The sequence below is a fragment of the Sturnus vulgaris genome, unplaced genomic scaffold (genome assembly GCF_052056855.1).
Source record: "Sturnus vulgaris isolate bStuVul1 unplaced genomic scaffold, bStuVul1.hap1 Scaffold_195, whole genome shotgun sequence".
Taxonomy (NCBI): Eukaryota; Metazoa; Chordata; class Aves; order Passeriformes; family Sturnidae; genus Sturnus; species Sturnus vulgaris.
Window position 1 is genome coordinate 9,410,211 of NW_028276170.1, and position 26,320 is coordinate 9,436,530.

Here is a 26,320-nt window from a genome sequence, read left to right on the forward strand (position 1 = left end):
CTTATTGCCCCTCTGTGTGTCCATGTCCTTGATTACCTCTGGGAGAATGTGCAAACTCCCTCAAAATGCTCCCCAGGGACCCTTCAGAGATATTTTGGGATCATCATCCCTTTTGCCGGGATCCCTTCCTGGCCTTCCCTTTCTTCCCTCCATGGGTGTCCTGTAGTCACTGCTGAGATTTTCAGTGCTCTCTGGCTGCCGACTCTTCCCAGCACTCCCTGATCTGTCACTCGTCTGTCTCCTGGCCCCAGCGCCCCCCGGCAGGGGAATTTGGGGAGGTGGGAGGGGGGGAGCGCCAAGACCGGGTCCCCCCGCGCTGTGGTGGCGGCAGCGGCTGCAGTGGGGAGCGAGTGCGGGCGGGAGCGGCCGAGAGCCCAGCGCTGCCCCAGCCCGAGCTGCCCCAGCTCCATCGCTGCCCCTGCGCTGGGATGCTGTGGGTTTGGGGGGAAGAGGGAGCCGGCAGTGGGTGCTGGGCCTGGGGGCAGCAGGAGGAGGGAGGGACAAGCAGAGTTGAAGAACAAAATGATCAAACGATGCATATGGGAGGAGAAGGTGGGATTGTGCAGGAGAAGGAGGAATAGTAGGAGGAAGAGGAATGTGAGGAAAAGCAGAGACACAGGAAGAGCAGAAATGGGAAGCAGCACAAGATTCCAAACCTACAGCGTCCCTCCAGTCCCAGCGTGTTGGCCCCCCCCTCCACATTCAGCAGGTGACTGGAGAGGGGGATCCACCATTTTCAGAGGGGTGAACCTTGTTGTTTCTGAGCTTTATTGGGCTAAGACGTGGTGCTTTGTTTTTTTGCTGGGCCTGAATCTTTGTATTTTGCAGGGGGTTTGGCTGAGTCTTGCTTTTTTGGGAGTTTTTGATCTATGTCTTGATATTTGGAGGATTTTTGTGATCAGTCTGGGTGTTTGGGAAGTCCTTACAAACACAGGATGCCCAGTGTCTTCCTCAGCTGCACATCGGTTGGAAGAACCGCTAGCTCAAGGCAGTCCCCTCTTGTTTTTTCCCCAAACCAGGATTCTTCATTCCCATGGGGTGGGCAGATGGCGGAGGAGGAAAATTTCCTGGGATCCCTCAGGAGGAGGGGCTGCAAACCCAGCCCAGTGAGCTGTGAGGAGGAAAGACCCTCCCTGAGCCGGGAAGGCGGCCGGAGATCCAGGCAGAGCTCAGAGCTGGTGGAGAAGCCTCATGGAAGGCAGAAGCCCCACAAGTGCTTGGAATGTGGGAAGGGTTTCAGCTACAGCTCCCATCTGATCCAGCACCAGATGATCCACACTGGGGAAAAGCCCTATGAGTGTGAGGAATGTGGGAAGGGATTCAGAGACAGCTTCCATCTGATCCGGCACCAGATGATCCACACTGGGGAAAAGCCCTACGAGTGTGGGAAATGTGGGAAGAGCTTCAGAGACATCTCTGGTCTAATGCAGCACCAGGTGATCCACACAGGAGAACGGCCCTACACCTGCTTGGAATGTGGGAAGAGCTTTGGACACATCTCCAACCTGAGAAAACACCAGCGCATCCACACCGGGGAGAGGCTCTACGAGTGTCCCACGTGTGGGAAGAGGTTTCAGAGAAGCTCCAATCTCCTTGTACATGAGCGGATTCACACAGAGGAGAGGCCCTTCCGCTGCCCCGACTGCGGTAAGGGCTTCAGGCACAACTCCCATCTCATGAGGCACCGGCGCATCCACACTGGGGAGAGGCCCTACGAGTGTCCTGAGTGTGGGAAGAGCTTCTCCAGGAGCTCTCACTTGACCAAACACCAACGGAGTCACCACTAAGGGAAGCCCTGTGAGTGCCCCGAGTGTGGGAAGAGCTTCGTGCTCTGCTCCAGCTCCATCCCCCATGGGAGGATCGGTGTTGGATGATCCCCAGTGACCCCCGTTGGGCAGAGCCCTGGTGATCCGTGTTGGGAAGACACCTGGCTGGGGGGGCTGTGCATCATCCTGTCTCCCTCTGGGCACCTGGATGAATGCAGGGACAGGAGCGTCCATCGGGATGGAAACCAACATTGGGAATTCCATGGGGAGAGTGAATTTGTTGATGTTCAACCCCAGAAAATCTTCTGTTTTCAGTCCTGTCTTGGTGGTCTTTTCCATCCCCAGAGATTCCAGGATTTTGATTTTGATTTTTGATTTTTTGATTGTCCAAGGGTGTTTTCCACAGAAAAATGGTGATGAACTGGGGCAAAGACCAAGATTTTGGAGACAGTGGGGTGGAAACACCTCCAAAAGCATTCTTCCCTCACTCCTTCCCTGCTGGATTCTCAGCCAGCATGGACACAGAAATCCTTTTATTTTGGGCTGGATTTGCTTTTCATTTCTCTTCATCTCTTTAAAACATCCAATCTTGGGATAAAAATAAAGACACTGAACTGAGACTTGGGTAGGGAGAAAGACACGGTAGTACACAGACATGGAGAGTGACATGGGGACACATGGACATGGAGGGGGATGTGGCCATTCCTGGGGACATGGGGGGACACGGGCATGGATGGAGATGTGGGGGACAGTGACAGGGATGGAAACATGGTGGGGACACAGCCATGGGTGAGGACATGGTGGGACATGGCCAGTGACATGTGGGGACACGGCCACGGCCGGTGCCATGGGGGGAACTTGCAGGGGCTGTGGGGGATGCTGGCTTGGAGGGAGTTGAGGGTTCCTGGCAGGGACTTGGGGCTCGCTGAGGCCTTTGGGGACCCCAGGCCGAGCGGCTCCGGCTGCGCTGGGAGACCCTGGCGGAGGTTCTGGGGCAGCTGCTCAAGGACCCCCTGCCCTGGAGCCCCAGCCGGGCATTGGGCTCCTGGAAGGGAATGAACGTCCTTGTCCCCAGCAGGGAAATCCCAGCACCCCCAGGGTGTCGGGGGCAGCTGAGAGGCCACAACAGGGAGAGGAAAGCCAGACAGAGCTGTTCTCCAAAACTACACCCCAAAAATCCCAAAATTCAGGGATTCCTTCCAGAAAGAAGCTTTCAAGAGGTGCCTGAATTGAGGGAAAGGGGAATGGGACCCCAAATGTAGCAGGAGGGGCCTGAAGGCATTAAAAACAAGCATGGAGGATGGGAGTGTTTGACTGGGGGGCAGTGGGGAAGGGGTGGGTGAGCAGGGGAAAAGAAGGGGAACCCTTATATAGTTGGGCAGGGGGATGGGACCCACAAATTGCATTGGGAGGGGTCCCAGTCCTTGTCCTTTCTAGTCCTGCTTCCTCTCCATCCCTTCTCCCAGTCCTTCCTGAGCCCTCCTCCTCCGCCTCCATCTGTTTCATGCTCGCCCGGAGCCTAGTGCTCATCCTTGCCCCCCCGTTTTCCCAACATCATCCTATCCCATGGTAGGAGCTGGGATGGAGCCAGGGCAGGTCGGGCTGGGGCAGCGCTGGGCTCTTGGCTCAGCCTGGGCGCCCCCCATGTGCCCCCTCCCCAAATTCCCCTGTTTGTTTATTGGGGTCCTGGCACCTTTAGGGTTGGGGCGGTGCCGTGTTGGGGTTCAGGGTCCACCCAAGGCCCCCCAGAGCGGGGTGACAAGGGGGGGACACGACCATTCCTGGAAGTCCCCATTCCCAATCCATGCCAGGGCCTGTTCTGCCCCCTCCCCAACCATGACTCCCCCTGTGAGGTCCCTCCAAGTCCTTCCCCAATAAACAGGACCAGGCAAACTGGGAAGCTTTATTGGGAATACTGGGAGCAGCCGTTCGGGGGCAGAGTGACACCGGGCTGGGGGTCCCCGGGGGGAGCACACACGTTCACCCGAGTCCCGCTGGCCCCCAGACAGGTGAGCTCCCAGCAGCACCAGTAGCACCAGTAGGGCCCCAGCTCCCCCGACACGCCCCATGCCCAGCGCCGGGCGGTGCCGCCAGCCCCAAAGCAGCCGCGCTGTGCCCTGGGGGGGTCCCCGCGGCCCCGCCCCACGCGGCACTGGGAGCACCAGTCCGGACCAGTTGGAAGCGTGGGCGGGCGGCACCAGAACCCACGGAAGTGAGTCCACCACAAGGCGTTTAGAACCCCCAAAATTGGCGGAAAGCATCAGGATTCTCCCAAAAAAGGGGTCACATCTGCCCATAAACTAACCGGGAAATCCCCCAAAGCGTTTATGACCCTCTAAAACTGGTGGAACGCAGCAGGATCTTCCCTAATATCAACTTCTGTGCTAGTTTAACCTGGGGAGAAGAAACTCAAGAGAGAAATTCTCTCTGTGAGAACTCCGTCTGGGAGTTGATGGGACCAATTGGAGGCTGGTTTGGTTATTGACAGCCTGAACAACCAACTGGAGAAAGTTAGTTCGCTCGGTGAGCACACATTTTGAAGGCGGTAACCCGGGAAAAAACTCTCATTTATTTCCGGTGGCTGAGCAGGTAACAACGGCCCAGCCCGGGCTCCCTCCCATGTGGGGCGAGCTCGGGAGGCCGCTGGGCCCCGTTTGCAAACCAGGGAACCCGATGGCCGGGGGGAGGAAAGGCTCATTGATGAGACCTTAGCCCGGCTTCCTCCCTTACGAGCCCGCGGCTCTGGGGGGGCCCGGCTCCTGCTGCTGGCTCGGAGCAGCTTTGGAGGGGCCGAGCCCGCCCAGCCCCCGCACGGCCTGGGGGAGGCAGCCGGGCCCTGTCTGGAAGCAGGGGTGGCCATGGGCAGTGCGGGGCTGCAGCAAGCTCCAGAAAAGCTGATTAACATCTCAGCCGCCCCCACACCCAGCGCCGTGACTTCTGTGTGAAACTTTAACTCTTTAGTGCTCAGGTAAGATTTTGCAGACCTCCGGCTTTCCTTTGAATATGAGAGGGGAAAAAGGAGATGCTCCAAAATCAGTGAAGCAAGAGCTAAGTTTCTTTAGATGAAAGGAGAATGAGGAGATGCTGTGAAGATGGCTGAAAATCCTTTTGTAAGATTGTAGGGATGAACTGATGTACTGAATATTCCTATAAACCATGGAGAAAGACACGGGGAGGTTGGAGATGTTCCATTTGATAGATTGTTAATCAAAAGCATCTGTGTTGAGAATCCTTCACCCCGAGGAGAAAAGGGGATCTCTTTTTCTGGTGATGGAGCATGAACAGAGAGAAAGAGAGATGAAGAAAATGTTTGGTTTGGAACAGTTAATTCTTAAAACTAAATACCCCATGAGTATGGCCCATAAGCACAGCTTTGGGAAAGCTGTGAAGATGGGAGGAACTTCACGACTTTGCAAGTTTTTTCCCGGGCAGATGCAAATCGTGAAAGTGAAGCCACGAGAGGACTGTTTTTTTCCCTTCTTGTGGTGAAGTCCCTATGGCCTGACAAGAGGAAACTTCTCTCTCCATAGTGAACTGAAAAGGACTATTTAAGTTGGGAACTGACTGAAGTAGTTTTTTGTATGTTTGTTTTGTTGTTATGAAGGTTGGGAGAGGGAAGGAAGGAGTGGTCTGAAGATCTTATTCTGAATTTGCTTTTCTTTCTCTTTCTTTGTGTAGTTAATAAAGTCTTTTATACCTTTTTTAACTTTTAGGCCTGCCTTGCTCTTTTGCTCCTGGTTCTGTCTCATAACAGAAAAATGACTATATTTAAATTGCAAGTCAAAACTATAACAATGGAGGAGAGTGTCAGCAGCTGCAGCTAAGGGCTCGTGTCCCATCAGAGTCTCTAACGATGGCACCAACGCTGCTGCCTTGCAACAGCCGACTCTGGAAGGCGAGTGTGCCCTCGAGCAGAGCCGCTGAGGTCAGTCAGGGGGACAGGCTGCAGCTGAAGCTGCCAAGCGTTGCTGTGATTCTGGCAAGTCAAGAGAAAACCATGGTGACCACTTTCCCTTACACCCTTTGCCAAGCCACGAAAAATTGTGCACACAGCATCCCCTCTTTTGGCATCCTGTCTGGTGTGCATGTCTTCCTGAGGAGGTACAAGCCTTCTGGGTGCTGCTGTTCCTGTGCACACTCTGGTCATTTTTCTCTGGTGTCCAGAGCCACGTTGACAGCAGCAGCTCCACAGGCCAGCTCCAGGAGACATCGTTCTTGCCATGGTGGCAGCAGCTCTGTGGGTCCCGAGCTCAGTGTCAGGGGAGTCTTGGCCACACAGCACAGTGGCCTGGACAGCTCTGGGGACCCGGGCTGATCGCCAGAGCTGCCACTTCCCACTGCTCTCGCCTGCAGCAGCCAGTGGCCGTGCTCCAGCAGGGCCTGCTTGGGGTCCTTGTCCCTCCTTGTCCCTGGCAAAAGCAGCCTGGGCACCTCGGGGCTGTCCCCACCGTCCTGCTGAGGCCAGGCCTCGAGGGCTTCTGCCACAGGCACCAGAGACGCGTCGGGGAAGCGCCAGAGCAGCCGGCTGGCAGGAAGAAGGTGGCTGTCTGGGGGCTGCTTATGGCCTCTGCCACCCAGTTCCTCAGGGCTTCCCACCAACCCATCCACACAAGTCCTCCTGGCCCATCACAGCCTCCCGCCACTCAGCGCCACACGCATCCCCCTCACGCCTTCCCACTGCCTTCTCCGGGCAGGCCTTGGCAGCACCGCAGCCCTTCATGGCCTCCCACTGTCCCGTGCCCTCCACGCCTCCCCCAGGCCTGCCTGGCTGCTGAAGGGGCTCCAGAGGAGCCGCATCAAGAGGCACCTCAGAGCCCTCAGCAATCCAGCCAGCAACACACGGGCAGGACACAGATGGCGCTTCCAGGCTGGCAGAGGGGTGCTGGCCATCTCCAGGGACCGGTCTCTCAGGGATCCCCGCCGCAGCTCCGGCCTCTGCCCGCCCGCTCTGTCAGAAGCCTTAAGGCTTCCACAGAACCACCAAAGGCCAAGGGCCTTTTGGCCACTTTCCCTTCCACACCGCACGCTTGGCCAACTTGGCGAGCACAAGCACCCGTTTTGCCCTCTTCCCCATTGGCCTGAAGACTCTGGGAACCAAAAGAAAGCTCCTGGACCTCTGTGTATGACAACAGCAATTTACTAATCCTACAGTGGGGTGATACAAAGTGCTTGCATATCAGAGGTGTTCCCTGCAGGCTCAGGTGGCCCCAGCAGACGCAGCCTCCAGGATCAGTTCTCCACAGTGCTCACACAGGACAACCAGCCCCTGCGACACAGGGAAGGCCGTGACTTCCAGAGCCAGCGGAATCCATCTCGCATCTGCTGGAGTCGGGAGGAGGGAATGCTCTGTACAACTCTGTTGATGTACAGAGTCTGAAGAGCCAGGCATGAGATGGCAGGGCTGGTGTCATCTGTCATGTCCTGAAGGGCTGGAAGAGAGAGGAACAGAGCCACAGTCAGAGCCTGCATCTGCAGGGTCCTGGGGAGACCCTCCTGCCCCATCCCTCCCACACGGCAGCTCTTGCCATGGCCTGGAGGAAGCAGGAGACAGCAAGGATCAGCTGGAAGGCGCTGGCCACGAATGTCCCTCCCGCAGGCCCCTGGAAGGTCTCTGTGCTCTGCCCACGCCGCCCGTCGTGCGCGCAGGGAGCAGAGCCCTCCCAGCCGGGGCAGGGAACGCAGCTGCCAGCGCCAGCCCCCGCTGACAGCCCGCTGGCCTCACTCACCCCTGCACATGAGCTGCAACTCTCGCTGCTGCTCTCTCAGGAACCGCCCGGCCATCCCTGCCAACACAGAGCCTGTCACGGCCCCAGCCGCACAGCTGCCCCGCAGCGGCGCTGCCAGCCCTGCGGCCACAGCAGCGCCTTCCCCTGCAGGGCTCAGGCCCGGCCCTCGCCGCATCCTGACGCCCAAGGACACGGCTGCGAGAGGGCGGCAGCGGCGCCGAGGGCAGGCGGGGCTCCAGAGCCCCGGCCCGGATGGCGCTGCCGGGGCAGCAGGCGGGGCTGGGGCCGAGCTGCGGCGGGGCGGGGAGGGAGCCGGGCTTGCGGCTCACCAAGAAACCTGACGGCCGCCTCTCGCAGGGGCTCCTGTGGGCTCCGCAGGTACGGCAGCGCCTGGCGCAGCAGCTCGGCCGCTCGGCTCCTGTCCTGTGCCAGCTGGAGAGAGCGGCAGGGCACGGAGGGAAGGGTTGGCGCGGGCTCTGTCCCTTGGCCCCGGCCTGCCCTGCCCGCACAGCCCTGAGCGGGGCAGAGGGCCCGGCAAGGCGCGGGCTTGATGGAGCTCGGGGTTCCATCAGCTCCGGCCCTGGCGCCAGACGAGCCTGGAGAAGAGCCCGCGTGGGCAGCCCAGGGAAGGGAGCAGCGTTCTTACCAAGCACTCGCCAAACCTCCACATCTGATCCCCCATCAGCAGGTGCTCAAGATCTCTCCTCTTCAGGAAGGTTAGTGCTGAAAGCAGCGTTTCACAAGAGGCCTGCAGAGCAGCAGAGACCCAGAGATGGCACCGCAGCCCAGGGCACAGGACCTGCCTCCCCGTGCCAAGGCCAGGAGGAGGCTGGAGCCCATGAGGTGCCCGGGTGCAGGGAGACAGCTGAGCCCCCTGCCAGGAGGACAGCAGCGCCCAGGAGTCCTCACCTCTGCCACACGCATGTTCTCATCGTGGCAGTTGAAGAAGAGTGGCAGCAGGCTCTTGCTCACAAGCATCTTGAGGGGCTTTTTACCCTTGGCCGCTACCAACCTCATCACCTCTTGGAAGAGGCGAATGGAGAGCAGCTGCACATGGCGGTTGTCCTGTTGGAAAGGAAACAAAAGCCCTCCACATCAGCTGCTCCAGGCCCCTCTGTGCACAGGCCCAAAAATCCACGGGGCACCACACTTGTGGGCAGCACCCAGTGGCCGTGGCTGGGGGCACAGAGCCTTACGTTGTCCAGCAGTGGCCAGAGCGCGCCAGCCAGCCGCAGGGCGATGGGGCTGGGTATTGCGAGGTGTCTGTGCGAGAGCAGAAAGCTGAGCACCGCGACGGTCATCTCAACGATGTCTTCATCTGCATCCCGCAACAGGTCCGCAAGGCTTTCTGTCAGGCTGTACATTCTAATGCTCTGCATGGAAGACAAGGCAGGGCAAGCCCACGCTGCTGCTGCTGCTGCCGTGGAGCCCAGGGGCCGAAGGCCTGTCCTGAAGCACTCGGGCAGCTGAACAGCAATGCAGGAGAGCTGGGAGCAGCTGCCACAGCTCCCAAAGCCCAGCCAAGCCCAAGGGGCTGCTTTCCCCAGCCCCACGCTGCCAGCACAGCTTCAGCCGCTGCTGTCTTCTCACCATCGAGGGGTCCTTGCTGAGCTGCACGAGGCCTCTGAGCACCAGGCGACGCATCTCCCTGGACGTGCTCTGCAGGCGCCTTGCCATGATCTCCAGGAGGCTGTCACCCCATTCTTTGATGTCCAGGAAGTCCAGGACCTGAAAGGCACAAAGCAGTGACCAGGGTGCCCAGCTGGCAGGAGCTCAGAACTGCACAGGGCTGAGCCAAGGCAGCAGCACAGGGCACGGGCACCGTCCCAGGCAGCTGCGGCTGTGAGAGGGCAGAGAGGTGGGAGGCAGCTCAGCTGTGCTGCCCATGGGGCTCACCTCCACAAGGAACGCCATGGCGGGCAGCTGCCAGTCTGAAATGTCTTGGCTGAGGAGCTCCAAGAGGCAGGAGATGAAGCTGCAACACCAGATCATGGAGACACAGCGCATCTCCCTGGTGGAGGGGGAAAAGGCATCATTGCCCCTGAGACGAGAGGGCAAAGCTCTCCCAGGAGTGACCCACAGAGCTCTGGTCTTTTCCCAAGCACCCCGTGGGCGCTTTGGGAGGCGGCTGTTCCCGGGCACCCTCCTGTGCCAGCCTTTTCCAGTCTGCTCGTCCGTCTCTTTGTGACAAAGCCCTCTCACCCATGCCCATGGGAACTGTGTGGGGCACCCTGGGCACAAGTGCCGGGGGCAGCAGGGAGAAGGGGGTCTCACCTGGCCAGGAGTCCCACTGCATAGTGGTGGGTGTCAGTACAGAGCAGCGTGTCCCAGCCAGCCTTGCCTTCCATGGCTACCACAACACGCTCACACTGCACTCGGCAGAGCAGGACCTTCAGGGTCTGCACTGCAAACCTGTGTGCAGAGCAAAGCCCAGGTGATGCTGGCAGCCCTGGCTCCTGCCTTGGAAGGGATGGGGAGACTGGGAGGACTGGGATGGAGCACCTTTGGGGGTTGGTGGCAAGGCCCAGTTGCTCCTGGCACCCCTTCCAGAAGGTATCAACCTCCTCTGGCGTATCCAGTGCGCTGATGTAAACTTGGAAGAGCAGACACAGAAAGAGACGGGGAAAATACTCCAGCACTATAGGTGGGCACCAGGTCAGGTTGAAGACCCTCCACAGTGTCACGGTTGCCTGCAAAAAATGAACCACCCAGAGACAACACTCAGTGCCAAGACATCCGTGTGGCAGGGCCCGAGCATGCCAGGGAGAGGCCGGGGGAGACACCGCGCAGGGTCACCCAGCCTGGTGCCCCTGAACCTTGCCCCTAAGGCAGGTTTCAGCCCAGTGCCTGAGGCAGAGAGATGCAGCTCGGGGGAGGACAGAGAGCTAGCTGCTGGAGAGGTGGCCTAGGGGCAAGCAAAGGTCAGTTGCAGGAACTCACAGCCAGGGCAAAGACTCCTGTGCTGTCCCCATCGGAGGTGTACACACTGTCCACTGGCCAGGCGTTCAGCACATTGAGGAGTATCTGCAGCGCTGGCTCTGCAGTCCCAGTGGAGGACATGATCACTCCCCACATGGCCGTAGCAGCTCTGTGGGGTCAGAGCTCTGTGTCAGGGGGGTCTGGGCCACAGCACTGTGGCCTGGGCTGCTGCAGGGGCCCGCGCTGGCCGTCAGCCCTGCCTCTGCCCACCGGCCCTCGCTGGCAGCACCCAGCCAGCCCACGGGGGTGCAGGCATCTTGAGGGGCAGGGAGGGAGCGTGGCAGCACGCTCAGGGGCTGACATGGCAGCACTGGCAAACGGAGGAGCCAGAGGCTCCTGGAACTGTCCCCCTGTCTGGCAGTCACCAGGGACAGGCTCTACAGGGTAACGGGCCGGGGAACCCTAAACCCTCAAGGCAGGCAGGGCTGCCGTACCTGTCACCCGATGGGGCCCAGCGCAAGAGAGTCATCAGCACATCGCAGGGGTATTCCCTGGTCAGCTCCAGAAGGGCCTTGTCCAGCCTGTGCCCAGCAGACTCGTTGGCCGTGAGCCACTTGTGGATGTACCTCACCATGGCTGGCACCTGCAGAAGGCCCGGGGAGACTTGGACACCTGCCCGAGCAGCAGGTTCCCCAGCTTCCCCTGAGAAGTGCTGCCCTTCCCACCCTATTGGGCTGGGCCTCAAAGACTGAAGGAACCCAGCAGAGCTGGCTTGAGGCACCACACAATTCCTGGCCAGAGGCTGCTTACTTGCTTTGGATTGGAGACACCCTTCTCCACAAGCAAATCCAGCATGGCAGCCCCGGTCTCAGCAGTGAAGAGGTGAAAGTTTGCCAAGAGCCCAGTGCCCACACCGGTGGTCTCTTCCCGCCAAATGCACATGATGAATTCATAGATCATCTGCAGGAGAAGGGCAGGAAGAGAGGGAGAATCCATGGAGTGCTCCAAGCACGGTGCTGGGCTGAGCAGTGACAGCAGGCCCAGCCCAGGTGGGGATGGCTGCAGTACCTGCGCTGTTCTGCGGAAGCGGCCACGGGCAGGGTCCTGCTCTTGTGTCGGGTCCATGGCGGCACCTGGCAAAGAGCGAGCGCAGCCAGGGCTGAGGGGCTGTGGGAGAGGCTGGAGAACACAGGCCAGCCCTGCATTCCCAGGCAGGGACAGCCCTGGGATGCTCCAGGGATGGGGTGTGGCTGCCAGGGGGTTCAGCCCCAGCCCCTTTTCTGTCCTATCCATGGGCATGTTGGATGGGATGGGATGGGATGGGATGGGATGGGATGGGATGGGATGGGATGGGATGGGATGGGATGGGATGGGATGGGGCTAAGCTGGCTGCAGGCAGCAGCCCTGTGATCCAGCTCTGCTACTCACCCTCCTGCAGCAGCTGGATCTGCTCCAGCTCTTCAGGCTGCTGTGCTGAGGGAGCTGCAGCCTCCTCCTCCTCCTTCACCCAGGCCAGCTTGGGCACTCTGGGTGGTGTCTGCTCCATGTCACTGTTTGGAGTTGGGACTGCTTGCAGGAGAGATGTCTTGGAAAAGTTCCAGATGGGCAAGTGCTGCAGTTGTGCCTTGTAGGCAGCTGCAAGAGAGAAGCCTTGGGAAGGCTACAGGACACCGTGTCCTGCAGTCTGTCCTCGAGGTCACCTGCAGAGGAAACGCTTTGGAAAAGCTCCGGGTCAGTAGGGAACAAGCTGGCTGTGTGGGGGCTCCTCACAGCACCGCTCTCTCCGTCCTGTCCCGACGAGTGCACCGAGCACTGTGGTGTGGCCGTGTCACCGTCAGCACCTATGTCACGACGTGTCACAAAGGGTCACCCTAGTACGCTCTGTCCCTTTCCTATTGCACTGTGACCATGGTGCACTGTGTCACAAAGAGCCCTAGGACACACCTCCACGTGCCCTGGGGACACCCCCACCCCCCAAAGTGGCCCAGCTTGCAAGGAAGACGTTCCCCCAAGGTTCGAGGACAGCCCAACAGGAATTTTAGGAATGGCTCAAACAACAAGCAGATGCTCCTCTGCTCTGCCTGCTCAGGGCAGCAGAAGGAGCCCCCACGGTTGCCGATGCAGCTGCAGCAGGAAGGGCATCAGGGCCTTCCACAGCAGCTGCCGGGGCCTCTTTGGGACAAGACCCGGTGCTGGGTGGCCGTCACACACACAGGAGTGTGACACAGACACGGGACGTATGGCCCAGGGCACGAATGCTGCTCTGAGTCCTGGGAGCAGTGAAATCAGCAGGTGTGGCAGAGTCCCTGCCAAAGGAGACCTGCCGCCCCCAAGGCCTGCCAATGCTGGTGCCTGCTCCTGCCACAGAGACCTGTGTCCCCTGGGGACTTCTCTGCCAGAGGACAGCCAAAGCCCACGTGCATTGGTGTGTGTGCTCCTTTCTGCAGGCGGCTGTTGGCAGGAGCACCTGGAGCAATTGGTGGCAACACTTGGTCTCTGTTATAACGTAGAAGCTGTTACTCCTTCCTGGAATGATTTTTGCTTGCAAGTGATTATGGGCAGTGTCCACGCATCTCCCCAGCCCATCACTGCCTCACACACGAGGTGACCACCAAGCCACTCTCCGGCCATCTGACCCGCAGCTGAGCCCTTCCCAGAGTGTCCGCACCCGCAGGGAGCGCAGGGCTGGATTTGGCCGCCAGAGAGTTGGTGACCCTCGTGAGATGCTCGGTGCATTTAGTTCCTACAGGAGTGTGGGCACCGCTGGGAAATGATCTGCATGCCTTGTTAATTGGATGTTCTTCCACCGCTAGCCTGGGGCAGGATCTCTCCCGGTCCTCCTCTCAACTCCCGGGCCTCTCCTCAGCCAATCAGAGAAGGCACCAAAATAATTGAGCCAATGAGAGCGCGCGGCGCTGATGACTCCTCAGGCAGTCCCAGAGCGCCCAGAGCTCCTCACCTGGACTCCACCCGCGCCCCGCCCCCAGCGCCCTCGGCCAGGAGAATTTGGGGAGGGGCTATCGCATTTTATCTTCTTTTGTGTTTTTCTAGAGTCAGGATTAAATGCTCGAGAGACGGAATTTCATGTTTGGACTCAGATATTTATTAATTCTTATCAATATTACAGTGAGTTCTACAGCATTTCTAGCTAACAGGCTAAAAATGGACACGTATCTCTCTCTCTCTCTCTCTCTCCAAGGCCTTTTAAGGGCCAATTCGTCTAATTAAGAACAGACAGCTAAATTCTTTTTACTTTTAACCCAACAACCAATCACCCATGACGTGCAATGTGGAATATTCTATCCAATTACAAAAGTACCACCTAGACCCGTGAAGAAGGTGAAAAAGAAAGAAAACTCCACCCTAAACCCTCCATCTTGTTTTATATATATTACTATATTCTAAAAACCCAAGCTGTAAATTGTCCACCATGGGTCCATTACACACTTTTATTCAAACTACACACCAGTGATTTCAGTTCTATCACACAATTCTGGAAAGCTTCTTCAAGACCTCAGGTCAAAGCAGTGTTTTCCTGGATGTCAATGCCTGTCAGCACAGAAAGCCCAAACCCCTCAGTTTCCAAGTTTCCAACAGGGGGAGGTGTCAGACCCTGCCCGGCGCTGGCCATGGGGCGTGTGGGGCAGCTGGGGCCCTACTGGTGCCACTGGGAGCCCCCCGGGCTGCGGGCGCGGAGCTCTCGGGTGAGCAGGAGGGGCGGGAAGGGAAGTGGTGGGAACCGTTGGACCGGTGGGGAGAGAAAGGGAAATGGGGAGGTGGGACCCCCAAACAGATGTTTGGGGGAGGCTGGAGACTGGGGAGTGTTGGGAAAGGGGGAGGAAAATACAGAGAAGAGTGGAAAAGAGGAACTGGGATAGCAGGAAGAAGGGTCCCATGGCGGCCGTGGGACACTGGGGGTGCGGAGTCCGGGTTGCCCCGGAGCTCTTGGCTACTGTGGGCTGCTGGGGGGCTGCTGGGGGGGCACCCCCGGACCTGTGTCCTGCACACACAGCGCTGTTCCAGGAGATGGTTTAGTCCGAGTGTCACTTCATTCACGGCACCGACCGGCTGAGGTTCGTGGAGAGGAACATCTCCAAGCGGGAGCAGTTCCTGCACTTGGGCAGCGATGTGGGGCTGCACGTGGGGACACCTCCTTTGGGGACAAGGCTGCCAGGCACTGGAACAGCGACCCGCAATGGATGGAGTACAGACGGGCTGCGGTGGACAGGCACTGCCGGCACAACTACGAGTTGTCCAGCCCGTTCCTCGTGGAGCGCAGAGGTGAGCGTGGGGCAGAGCGTGTCCCCTCGGGCCCTGCCCTGGGAATGACCCTGGAGCCCCTCAAAACCTGCCTGGGAATCACCCGAGACACGTCAGCCCTTCTTGTGCCCATCCCCGGGGCCTCCTGCCCCTCACCCCAAGTGACTCCAGTGGCTCTCCCAGTCCATCCCAGTCTCTTCCAGTGTCCTCACGGTCCCTCCCAGTGTCACCAGAGTCCCTCCCAATTCCTCTCAGTCCCCAGCCATTCCATTCCCAGTCCACTCCCAGACCTCCACCCTCTCTCCCATTGCCCCAATCCAATCCACTCTCTCCCAGTGTTCCCCCACTCTCTCCAATTTCATTCCCAGTCCCTCTCAGGGCCACACCAGCCCTCTCCTGTTGGGGACCTGGTCCTGGTGGCCACCACATGCCCTGAGAGCTCCTGCTGGCCCTGGAACCATCTCACCTGGATCTCAGCAGGGTAGAAATCCATGGAGCAGAGAAGGCAGCTGGGCCCGGGCTGGGAGCTCGAGGGCCACCGTGAGATGGACACACTGGGGGGCACTGGAAGAGAGTGGGGACACACTGGGATCAGCTGGGGGGAACAGGGAGGGATTTGAGTGAGCCTGGAGGGGATGGAGAAAGATCTGGAGCTGGAAATCAAGGGTTGGAATTAGGTTGGCTGTGATGGGAAGAGACTGGGAGAAGTTCTGGTGAGTCCTGGTGAGACCAGGTAGGGACTGGGAGAGGGTTTGGGGGTCCTGGGGTGGTGGGGGGCAACTGGGAGGGGGTTATGGGATGCTGAGATGGAAAGCAGGAGCGTTGGTGGGTCCTGGGGAGGCTGGGAAGATATTGGGAGGAGGATTTAAGGAGTCCTGGGTGGGTTAGAGGTGACTGGGAGGGTGACTGGAGTAGCTTGGGGTGTCTGTGAGAGATTTTGGGAGGTCTTGACGCCTGTGGACCCCCAGAGATGCCACCGGACACCGCCCGCAGCAAGGTGCTGATGGGGATCGGGGGCTCCGTGTTGGGTTTCGTCTTCCTGGAGCTGGGGCTCGGCTTCTACCTTTGCAAGAAGGGTGAGGGGAGGGTCCCGGGGGTCGTGTTCCGACCCCGGAGCGTGTGCGCTCCCCATGGGGCCCCCAGTCAGGTGATGCCCCCTTTTCTCTGCCCACAGAGCTCCTGACCCAGCAGCTGCTGCAGCCCCTCCCCATGGCCTCGGGTGCGGCCGGGACCCCCCGGTCCGTCCCCACGCTGATTTTGGGGGGGTCGTGTGTTCCCCTGCTGTCACTCTGCCCCAGCCCGGCTGCTCCCAGTGTCCCCAGTAAAGTTTCCCAGTTCGCCCCGTCCCGTTTATTGTGGGGCGGGACTGGGGAAGGACTTGGGGGGACCCCGCGGGGGGATCGTGACTGGGGGGGAGGGTGGGGTCCAGGTGGGGAACACTGGGTGCTGCGGGTCTGCCCGGCAACCGGTGAGTCATCACAGCTGCTCTCTCTGATTGGCTGAATCTTCATCGCATTCTCTGATTGGCTGAGGAGAGGCCCGGGAGTTGAGAGAAGGAACAGGAGAGATCTCGCCCCGAGCACCGGCACGGGAACAACAGAGCCAGCCTGGGCACAGCGAGGGAATTTATTCCCAATCAAATCATAGCAACAGAAGGAAAAGAGAGAGAAATCTCTACAATCCCTTCCCCCCACCCAACAGGGATCACCAGGACCACGGATCACCAGGGCTCTGCCCAACGGGGGTCACTGGGGATCATTCAACACCGATCCTCTGTGTGAAGCTCTTCTCACACTCCCCACACACGTAGGGCCTCTCCCCAGCGTGGATCTTGTGGTCCTTGATGCTGTGGGGGTTCTTGCTGAAGCTCTTCCCCCCTTCCAAGCACCAGCAGGGATATTTCTTAGTTTGGATCTCCTGGTGCTGTATCAAGTGGGAGCTCTGGGTGGAGCTCATTTCATGTTCTAAGCTCTTGTAGGGTGTCTCAGTTTGAGAGATCGTTTTTAAGAGGACACTCTGGAGTGAGTGTCATCTCCTCTACAGGCTTCCAATAATCCCTTTCCACCAACACGAAATTAATATTAATAGATGAAAGTGGAAAAAACTCCAACAGTTTATTAACAAACAGTTATCCCAAAAGGCAAGGAAGAAAAAATGTAAATAACTGCTAGATATTAAATTGTCCGATCTTATCCCACACAGACACCTGGGACAAAAAACTCCAAATGCCCGAGAAATCCCCGCTCACAACACACGGTACAGCCGCCGACTTCTCCCCCAGGGGAAAAACCAACCAGGGGCTGTCCCGAAGGAGAGGAAAGCCCGGGGTTCGCCTGCCCTTGAACTCCTCCCCAGCCGGGCTCCGCGGGCACGGTCCCGGCAGGCGAAGCAGCGGGGCTGAAGCCTCGGGCTGTTTTCTCTCCCGGCTCGGCCCGGCTCGCAGCGGCTTTGGGCTGCAGCGGCGCCGCTCCGCTCCTGCCGGCGCGGAGCCCCCGGGCTGCGACACAGCAGCTGCTCAGTTCGCCTCCAGGCACGGCAAGGCTGCCCCTGCATCCTCTCCGAGCCAAGAAAAGGGGAAAAATCCTTTGTTTGCTTGGGGCAAAACCGCTTCTCAGGCAAACAGAAACCCACGGTGCACAGAGAGAGCCGCGGAAAACTCGAGCAGCGAGGCTTCAAAACGCCCGCGGAATGAACAAGGAGCCTCTCCCCGCCCCGGCCCCGCACACATCCCCTCCCGGGCTGCCGGGGTTTAGATACAATAACCATTCTTTGGGGACAAAGCAGAGGATCATGGAATTACCATCACAGTAACTCACTGCAAGAGAATCGTGTACACAATAATCACATGTAAATATCTATCTATAAAAGCATGTACTGAACTCTGGATACAGCAATGTGCTCTAGGACAGGAGTGGAGAGGCTGAACGGAAACCAGGGGAGATGTGAAATGTACGGACACAGCAAACCCTCCAAGGACTGCAACCTGATTCCCAGCTTTTCCGTGCTTCCAGGGATTTGACTGCTGGATTTGAATGAACTGAGATGTCACCGTGAAAAGCAGAGCAGTCTGGAACCAGAACTGGAGTCTGGAACTGCTGCTGGAGTTAAAGTCTGGACTTGTCACATCTCAGATTTGAAAATACATTGAATAAAAAACTCCAGTACCCACAACCTTTCCCAGCACATACCTCTTCGCACATTACAAAATACAACGGAATTATTTCTATAGGGTAAAAAATAAAGTAAAATGAACATTGAAAATATTCCCTGATAAAAAGTGACGTTGAGAAAATACAAAATAATGAAGTGTGTCTAGAAAAGCCAGCTGTGATTTCTCGGGTATTGGGCTCAGTGTCAGCTCCGAGCCGGGCTCTGTCTCCCAGGTGCCCAAGTGCCCGGGCCAGCTCTGAGCAGCCTCTCCCGGCTCTCCAGCCCGGCTTTGCCCCGGCTCTGCCCCGGGCAGGCACTCGGTGTTTCCGTGGTGCCCCTGCCCCGCTCAGCTCCCCGTGCCCTGCAAAGGCGCCGAGGCTGCGCTCGGTGCCCCTGGGTGTCACTGAGCGAGGCACTGACGAGCCCCGGTGCCCGGGCACAGCCCTGAGGGACACCCCTCGTCCCCGGCCTCCCGCGGGACACGGAGCCACTGCCCACAAGGCCCTGGCACGTCCGGCCCGGCCAATTCCTCCTGCCCCGGCCAGCCCGGGCTGCAGCCCCAGGGCTCTGCAGGCCGGGGCTGGGGCTGCCGGCTCCCACCGTGGCCAAAGCCTCCCAGGGCTCTGGCCACGCCAGGGGCTACAAGGCCACGAGGCCGGGGCTGCTCCGGGCCGCTTCCAGGCTGTCCCTCTGCTCTTGGGTGCCGGGGGTGGCCCTTTGTGACACGGGCGTGTGTCAGGGCCCTCGGTGATGCGGGACATTGTGGTGCTGTCATGAATGAGATTGAAATCCATTGAAATCCATTTATCCACTCATCATCAATGAGAGTATTTAAGATCGCTTAAAAATTGGTGACAAGGGCATGAACAAAAGTCAGATTTAATACTGAGCGACAAAATACAACAAGTTCGTTGGCAAGATTTACTCTACTGCCTACAGAACAGCTAAGGCACAACAAGGGAAAATAAGCAACAACAAAACCAAACAAAAACCAGTCAACCAAAACAGAAATGAACTGAGAACTCCCTAGGGGAGTGTGGGTGGGTGTGTGCTGTGTTGAGGTGCATGGGACAAAAGACAGTGCAGGGAAGGATTAAAAGGAGCATGGCCTAAAAATTTTACAACTCTAAAGAACACTTTAACTTCTCCCTTAATTTGTCACTTAACTTACACCTTAGCCCCTGCAATGCAACAGAGGTACAACACTAAACTAATACCTAACTTAACTTATAACTTAACGTTAAGAATTCCACGGAGGAATAACACTTAACAGCATTTAACCTAACTTATAGCTATAACTTCCAAGTTGTACTTAGCAACTTAATAGAAAAACACCACTTAGCTTATGACTTACATTTAACAATCTAGCAATAGAATAATAGAAGTATTTAAGAAAGTTCATAACTATAACTAAACCTTGCATACAGACCTTAGGTATCCAAGGTACTTTCACATCTAGGAAAGTAAGATTTCTCCCAGATTTGCTGTAGCATATGTGCAGGGGCACACACACAGACAGTACACTCAGTGCAAGCAAGGTACCTGGGAAAAATTCCTCTCAGAGCTCAGTGAAATCCTCCCTTCAGATGTTTTTGCATCTCCCACTGGCCGAAGGATGGGGCCTTGAGCAGTGAGGGTATGGGCCCAGGACACGTCGTGTTTCAGTGATCCTCCAGGCACAGCAAAGCCGAGGGTTTGCTGGCTCTGAGAGGCCCCTCAGAGGGAGACTGCTGGTCACAGCCCACGGTGGCCCAGGAGAGCTCAAAGGTCTCCTTTTGGATTTCTGTTGAGAGGGTCACAAGAGAGTGGGCTCCAGTCATAACAATGTTTCATCCTGGCCTCAGTTTGGGTTGGCACTTTCTCTAGGAGTGGGGGAATGCATCACCACACTGGGATCTCAGGGGTGCCCATGGCCTGGGTGACACTGGCCCAATGCCAGGCACCCACCAAAGCCACTCTGACCTTGCCCCACCCAGCTGCAACAGGGGAGAAAAGGTTTAACCCAGAGTTCCTGGGTTGGTGTAAAAAGGAGAAACATCCCGTACGAAACAGCAAAATGTGCATCACAGACCCAGCCTGGGCATGGAGAGGAAATTTATTACCAACCAAATCACGGCAGGACAAGAAGAAGGGAAAGAAATCTCTCAAACCCCTTCCCCCTCAACCAATGGGGGTCACTGGGGATGATCCAACACCGATCCTCCCATGGGAGATGGAGCTGGAGCAGAGCACGAAGCTCTTTCCCACACTTGGGCACTTACAGGGCTTCCCTTAGTGCTGGGTCCTTTGGTGTTGGGTCAAGTAAGAGCTCTGTGAGAAGCTCTTCCCACACTCAGGACACTCGTAGGGCCTCTCCCCAGTGTGGATGCGCCGGTGCCTGATGAGGGTGGAGTTTTGCTTGAATCCCTTCCCGCAGTCGGGACAGCGGAAGGGCCTCTCCGCTGTGTGAATCCGCTCATGTAAAAGGACATGGGAGCTGCTCTGAAACCTCTTCCCACACTTGGGACACTCGTAGGGTTTCTCCCCAGTGTTGATGCGCTGGTGTTTTCTCAGGTTGGAGCTCCATCCAAAGCTCTTCCCACATTCCAAGCAGGTGTAGGGCCGTTCCCCTGTGTGAACCACCTGGTGTGGCAACAGGTCATAGATGTCTCTGAAGCTCTTCCCACATTCCCCACACTCATAGGGCTTTTCCCCAGTGTGGGTCACCTGGTGCCGGATCAGCTGGGAGCTCCTGCTGAAACCCTTCCCACATTCCAAGCACTTGTGGGGCTTCTTCCCTCCATGAGGTTTCTTCATCAGCTCTGAGCTCTGCCTGGATCTCCGGCCGCCTTCCCAGCTCAGGGAGGGTCTTTCCTCCTTGCAGCTCCCTGGGCTGGGTTTGCGGCCCCTCCTCGAGAGGGATCTCCGGGGCTTTTCTGCCTCCTCCATCTGTGCACACCTGAGGAATGAAAATTCCTGGTTTAGGGGGAAATAACAAGAAGAGAGCTCCATAAACTGGGTGTTCCTCCTTGCCCAAGTTCATCTCTGGAAGTCATTGAGGATCTTATGTCTGTAATAACCTCCCAAACACCAAGATTCCCACCCAAAATCCTCCAAACTTTAGGACACAGATCAAAACCTCCCCAAATATCAAGATTCAGCCAAAATCCCCCCCAAAATTGTGCTGATTCGAAAGCAAAACCAGTGAAAGACTCCAAGTCAGAAATACAGTTTTATAGGAAAAGAGATAAATTCATGCAATAGTACAAAAGAAAACAACTGACAGAATCAGAATACAACCTGACACCCCGCTAGTTAGGGTGGTGGTAGCAGTCCCAATGAAGTGGTCTTGTTGTAGTAGTGATGCTGTAGAAAGGTCTGGTAGCTCTTGTCCTCTGGAAACCAGTGGGTAAGGGATGCCTTGGTGTTCCCAATCTCAGATTTTATCTAGGTAGGAAAGGCTTGGCTCCTCCCCCTGGCTGGAGCATCTCCCAATGGGATGATGGAATTTTATCAGTCATGCAGTGGCACTCAATGGCCCATTAACAGAAGATATCTTCCTGGAGGAAGGATAGGTTGTGGAAAAGATAAAGAACACTGCCCCAGCTGGTTTTAACAGATGGCCCATTAGCAGAGGATATCTCCCACAGAGATAAGGATCCCTGCTCCACCTGTTTTTTTCCATCACTCTTTGTTCTTTTGTTTCTTCTTGGGACCTCTGACTGGTTACTTCATGTTTGCTGCTGATTTCTTCTCCCTTTTGAAGATGAAAATGGTAAAAGTGTCTTTGACCTGCCTTGCTGGATATTGTGAAGAGGAAGAGTCATCTACTGCAAGTGGAAGTGTCACAGGTGGAGCAGAGTTCTGTGAGTGCTGTATCAAACCAGACCTCGTCAGACCTGCCAGAACAACTGGTCCATGCTGCCCTTCACTGCTCTGCCTGTTCCACACTGTTTAATGCCAGAGTAATTTAACTGCTGGTAATTGGGTGTGTGTTTCACTCGAGCCAGTCCAGCAGAACCAGCAGAAAGCAGCCCCAGAATGAATGGGGCTCTGCAGAGGAGCCCCAGACTATTCATCAGCCTGCCCGCAGAACTGGCTCCAACTCTGAACCCTTGTGACCACACTCTGCAGAAGACACACTTCTGATATTTCTGAGGCACTTATGACTGAGACACTGCATGTGCTTGTGCAGGTAACAATCCCAAAGTTCTGTCAGGAAAATTAATCCACAAATACCAGAGGTTTATGTCCAAAAAGGAGACAGAGGAGTCCTTTTTGCTTTATTCGAATAAAGGGAGAGGCCATGGGACATTCCCCTGGGATCTCTCAAATTTTTGGAGGACGCAGCCTCCTTTTTATCCTATTTTCCCGGCTGCATTTCCCTCTCTCTTTCCCCATTGGCTGAGGTACTTGAGAGGCACAGACTTCCCGGAACGCCTGATACCTGAAATTCCCCTCTAATGTATAACCCTCCCTTTTCATTTTTAATTCTTATAGAATTCATAGTTTTGCCCCCGTTGCTTCTTTCATCTTTCAATATCCAATTTCATTTATCAGCAGCCCTACAGTTTGTTTGTAAAGGCAAATATCTCTTTCCATTCATCAATCAGTGGAATCCATCCCATTGTTTCTTTTATCTCTCAGTGCTAGCCTTATCTACAGGCTGATCCACAGCTCATTTGGAAAGACAAATTCAACATTACTCGTAATCCCCCCTCTTTTATTTTTTCAATAATTGTCTTTACAAACTTTAGCTATCATTGACTTAATTTTTTTTTGTTCCTGAGTCCTTTTTGGTTTTGTAATTATTTGGAGTGACATCAAGTTCTGTCCTTTTGTAACCATCTCTGGATCTGTAGGCGTGGCTATTACCTGCATCCCTTTGATCACATGTTGAATAAGTTGTACTAAGCAAGGGATCATGCATGGTAAAAAGATTAGAGTTGCTACAGCACATAAGAGGAAAAAAAGTAGTTGTTTAACCCATAGTCCACCAGGTAGCCAAGAAAACATGTCCCATTCCCATCCTTTCCATGTTTGGACTGGCACATGAGCTAATTTTCTTATTCCTTTTGCTATTTGTTTCACCACCTTTCCATTGTCATCTATTTGCAAACAGCAGTTTGAGTCATTACATTTGCCACACACTCCCCCTTCTTCTGCTAATAAATAGTCTAATACCATCCAGTGTTGAAATATTGCAGTTCACATCTGAATAGACTGGTCAGCAAGAAGGTCAAGAGCTGTAGCTGTCTGGTTACTTACTATTTCAAAGACAGCTTGTAACCTAATTATCCGGTTTAGATTATAAATGGGTTCTCTGGCACCTGATATGAATTCATTAGGATTCCAAGTGGCTGGTCCGTAGTGTTGTATGATTCGTTCAGGTGGCCATTCATCTTCACCCCATCTTTGGGTGCTCCCTCCAGCCAGGGATACATCAATTGACTGCTTTTCTCTAATTAGATCATCATATACCTTGATTCCTAAGTGATTTCCCTGAACCTGTGGTAGCAGAAAGAGCAGTGTCTGATATACCCCACACAACATATTCCTGACCAGTTTGGGGGTAACCTGTGATGTGCATGTTGGCCACAAATCCAGTAATGCCCCTTTAAAGCCCAGGTCCCATTGGCAAAGGGACCTTCCCAATTTTCATGGTCAATTGGAGAGTCAAAATACAGCTTACTCCCTGGGCCCAGTGGTCCCCCAACAATGGTTGCCCCACCATAAGAATCACAGTAGTTGCATTTCCAAGCTCCCACATGAGGTTTCCACCTGCAGTTACATCCCAGATCTGTTTTGTTAGATTTGGACCAGAACCTATTAAAAAGGGTTCGAGTTCCATTTCGATGTTGCCATTTCCACTGGTAGTCACGGATAACATGTGTGCTACTTGTGGAATTATCTCGGGGGCAGCTTAAAAATAAGGGATCAAAAAACTTATCCTTCCCCACTGCTTTACAGCCTTTTAAATCTTTCTGGTAATTATGGTAGGAGCACTTTACCCAGCTACCATTTGTGAGCTTAACATGTGTTTGATTCCATCTGCCTTGATATCTGGAACAATCATAAGGAAGGCAGTTGGGGGTCCAACAATCTAAACCCAAAGATAAAGTCCAGTCACAAACGCTTTTTCCCATGTATATGCTTCTTGTCCTATTCAGACAGTAAGTGCCTCTTTCAGAAGAATGAAGCCGCCATGGACTTCCTTCTTCATCCCAAAATCCTGTTCCATTACGGACCTCACTCAGGGTGCTAATCCACCATTTAGGTTCAACTGGGCTGGCCACCCATGGCCCGTTTTCAGATCCCCCTGGCCCTCCACAGACCCAACAATTGCTAAGGTTAAAGGTTTTTGCTACTTCTTCTCCTAAGGTCAAAAAATTATTTTCCCATTCTCGGCCCCAACCTAACCAATAATATAAAGGGAACATTATTAAGAGAAACATTCTGATTGTGTAATCTAATTTCCTAACTTAATTTTTACTTTCACGTTGTCTTCCACACCACCTGTGGCGAGTGAAGGCACAGAAACAGCTTAACATAAAGAAAACAATGACAGCAAGGGTTGGCCCCCAGTGCCTGGAGATCTGAGAGGAGGGATGCCCACACAGACTATTTCAGCAGGCACTCTGTGGGTGGGCACACGAGGCTTCCCCCGATGTCGACGCCCTGGCTGCTGCTCCAGTCCCCTCCTGCCGAGTGTCAGTCGCGGCTTCCCGTCCTTCTCCTCCAGCTGAGATGTCCAAATCTCTGGGGCTGCAGAGACCTTGGCCCGAGTGTGATGGGTCCAGCCGTGTTCAGCTGTCTTGACGGCTGTGTCTGTGCTCAGCAACACCTGGAAAGGTCCACGCCACTTGGCCACCAGTGGTGCTTCTTCCCACTCCTTAACCAGGACCCAGTGTCCCGGTTGGATGTTGTGAACAGCAAAGTCCAAAGGCAGGGTCTGTGCCAGCTGAGCTTCCTGTCGAAGAGATTTCACAAGAGACAGTATCCAGCCACATATTGTTTCAAATACACATCACTTATCTCTATCCCCCCACTCGGCTGAGAATTACAAGGGTAAGGAATTCCAAACATCAATTCAAAGGGAGATAATTGAATATCTCCCCTGGGTCTGGCTCTTATCCTTGTTAAAGCCAGGGGCAGGAGCCGTACCCATGGCATTTTAGTTTCTATCACCAGCTTCAGGAGGTGTTTCTTTATTTCTCCATTCATCCTCTCAACCTGGCCCGAACTTTGTGGATGCCAAGGGGTATGGAGGTTCCACTGTATCCCTAAAGCAGTCATAACTCCTTGAAGAATTTTTCCTGTAAAATGAGTTCCCCTATTTGAATCTATTGCTTCCACCATCCCATATCTTGGAATTATTTGTTCCAAAAATATTTTAACAACTGATCCTGTAGTTGCTGACACAGTTGGAAAGGCTTCTGGCCACCTGGTTAATTGACATACTATTACCAGAAGATATTTAAATCTTGCCACTCGAGGCATTTCAGTAAAATCCACCTGGCATCTCTGGAAGGGACGTACTGCCCAACGCCTCCCTCCCCTGGCCAGTTTCTTGGTAACTTTGTTGTTGGTTTTAGCACAAGTCAAACAGCCTTCAGTGGCTCGCTTTGCCAGGCTAAAGAGACCAACAGCAGTGTTCATTTTGAGGAAGGCTTCTGCCAGTCCTCGGGAGCCCCAATGACTCCCTTCATGAAGTTGTTTTAACAATTGTAAGGCTAGAGCTTTTGGTATCCACTGCTTACCATCCCTTGTAAACCAATTATTTTCTCTTTTCTCTGCCCCACTCTTTTTAATTATCTCAAGTTCCTCTGGTGGAAAAGAGAGTTTCTCTGGCAGCGGTGCAGTTACTGGGAGCAAAGGCAGGGTCTTAGAGACTTCTGGCAACAATGCAGCTTTGCGAGCTTCTTCATCAGCCAGTCGGTTTCCTATTGCCTCCTCCGACCATCCTGCCTGATGCCCCTTAATGTGGATTATCGCCACCTTTTTGGTAAATTCACTGCCTCCAATAGGCGAGAGATTAAGTTCTCGTGAGCTAACGTCTTTCCTCTGCAGCTTAATAAACCTCTTTCTTCCCACAGTTTTCCAAATGCATGTATTACCCCATATGCATATTTAGAATCAGTAAATATATTTACTGTCTTGTCCTGGTATAATTCACAGGCTCTCACAAGCCCGTACAGCTCTGCTGTCTGAGCTGACCAGGTGTGTGGTAACCTCCCCCCTTCCCTTAATTGCTTCCCATTCACGATAGAGTATCCTGTAAATCGTTTCCCTCCTACCACCTTGGAGGACCCACCAATGAACACATTCTCTCCCTCAGGCCAGGGAATATCCCGTAGATCTTCCCTAGCCCGTGTCTGGAGGTCTATAACCTGGATACAATCATGGATTTCTTCCTGGCCCCCCTTTTCTCTAGGGCCATTTAAATAAGAGGCTGGATTAAAATCTTCTCCACTTTTAAATTCTAAATCCTCCTGTTCCATTAAACAAGATTCATACTGT